Raw genomic sequence first — 2,073 nt, forward strand, 5'->3', positions numbered from 1 at the left:
CATGGATCTGAGGTCGGTTGAAACATGACAGGTCCCCAGCTGCTCTGAGGGTGGCCAGCAAGCAGGAAGACCAAGGGGGGAGGAGGAACAGATAGCCAGAAAGAGAGACTAGTCCTCAGACAGATTTTTATCTTCATAATGCCTCAAAGGTAGGTCATCAGACTGACCTGATTGACAGACTATACCCCATCATGTCTTCTTACAGGTGCAGTGTTGGCACAAGAAACCTATCACACCAGCAGTAGGAAGGAAATATAGGAAAAGGGAAAGCAAGATGCTGTAAGGGAGATTGATGCTTACTTGGGTGAAGGGGAAGACAATATCCTACAGCAGGAAGAAGAACAAAAAACTGGGGGAGGGAAAATGACAAGACAAGCTATGCAGAGATTTTATAAATGAAGTTGTTGAATACAAAACTGATGATCTGAAGTGTAAACCCTATATAATTCAAAATGAAAAATTAAAAAGGGATTATCTCATGATTGTTACTCTTTGAATATGTAATTTTAAAAGGTTATTTTCTGGTAAGAATTTTTAGTCAAAGCATGTGAACCCCCAGAAGATAATAACCAATTATCTCAGTCAAAACAAACATCTATTTCTTCTTATTTGCTCAACATCAGTTTGTAATCTAGAGTCATACAATGACAGTTTTCAATCTTTTTGCTGTTTCTTTTTGTGTAATGTGAAAAAATATATTTATTCAGGAATGAAGATTTTTGTCCAACATTCACACTTTCTCACATCCTGGTCTTTGGGCCCAAAGCACTCCCCATCTTTTAGCAATTGGCTTCAATGGATCCTCCCAGAAGGATTGTGCTCACCTCTCTAATACCTTCATGTAGATTGGATTTTTCACATGATTATACAGAATTCTCGGTACTTTCCATTCATAATATAGAATTCTGGGGCTCAGCATATGAATCTGATTTACATTAACATTTTATCTTTGTAACCAATAGTATAATTATTTGTTTATATTTATGTTTTACCAAAAAAACCAAATTCATTGACATTGAGTTGAAGCCAACTCATAGGGACCCTAAAAACAGGGTAGAACTGCCCCTGTGAACTTCTGAGAGTTTAACACTTTGTAAGATTAGCAAGCCTCTTCTTCTCCCACGGAGTGGCTGGGGGTGGTTGTTAACTACTGGACTTTCAGATTCCAGTCCAATGCATAATCGCTATGCCACCAGGGCTCTATTACTGTAGTCAGCTATGTGAAATATATCATATTCTTAACATATTGTCATATATGATATATTCTATTTTATGAGGATATTATGAAATAACATTGAGTAGTATGTATGAAATAAACTTTAAGCTTTTATTTTATTAGGGGCTCTTACATCTCTTATCACATTCCGTACATATATCTATTTTTTCAAACACACCTGTACATATGTTGTCCTCATCTTTTTCAAAACGTTTTCTTTCTACTTGAGCCACTGGCATCAGCTCCTAATTCCCCGCACCCCACCTACCTTCATGTCTCCTTGATAATTTATAAATTATTCTTTTTATTTTCCTGTCTTGCACCGACTGCTGTCTAATTTTACCCACTTTTCTGCTGTCCGTCTCCCTGGGGGGCCATATGTCTATCATTGTGATCGGTTCCCCATTACTCACACTAGTCCTTCTTACCCTCCTAATTTCACTGCTTCCCTTTTTTGGTCCTGGGGATTTTATCTGTTCTGGTCTCCCTGTGTTGTGAGCTCTTATCTGTACTAGTATAAATGTTCTGGTCTATCCAGATTTGTAAGATAGAATTGGGGTCATCGTAGTGGCGGTGAAGGAAGCTTTAAAAAACCAGAGGAACGTGGTGTGTTCAGTGGGTTCTATACTGCACCTAACTTGCTCTTCCCTTCCTTTGGCCATACTGACAGGGGTGTGCAATTGAGTACTGATTGGCTTTCGATCTCCACTCTGCCCTCCTCTCGTTCCCATTGATATGATTTTTGTTCGTTTGCTTTGTTTTGAATCTTTGATGCCTGATACCTGATCCCATTGACACCTTGTGATCACACAGGCTAGTATTCATTTACCATGTGGACTTTGTTGCCTCTCAGCTAG

Source organism: Tenrec ecaudatus, chromosome 1, assembly GCF_050624435.1.
Source record: "Tenrec ecaudatus isolate mTenEca1 chromosome 1, mTenEca1.hap1, whole genome shotgun sequence".
Classification (NCBI taxonomy): domain Eukaryota; kingdom Metazoa; phylum Chordata; class Mammalia; order Afrosoricida; family Tenrecidae; genus Tenrec; species Tenrec ecaudatus.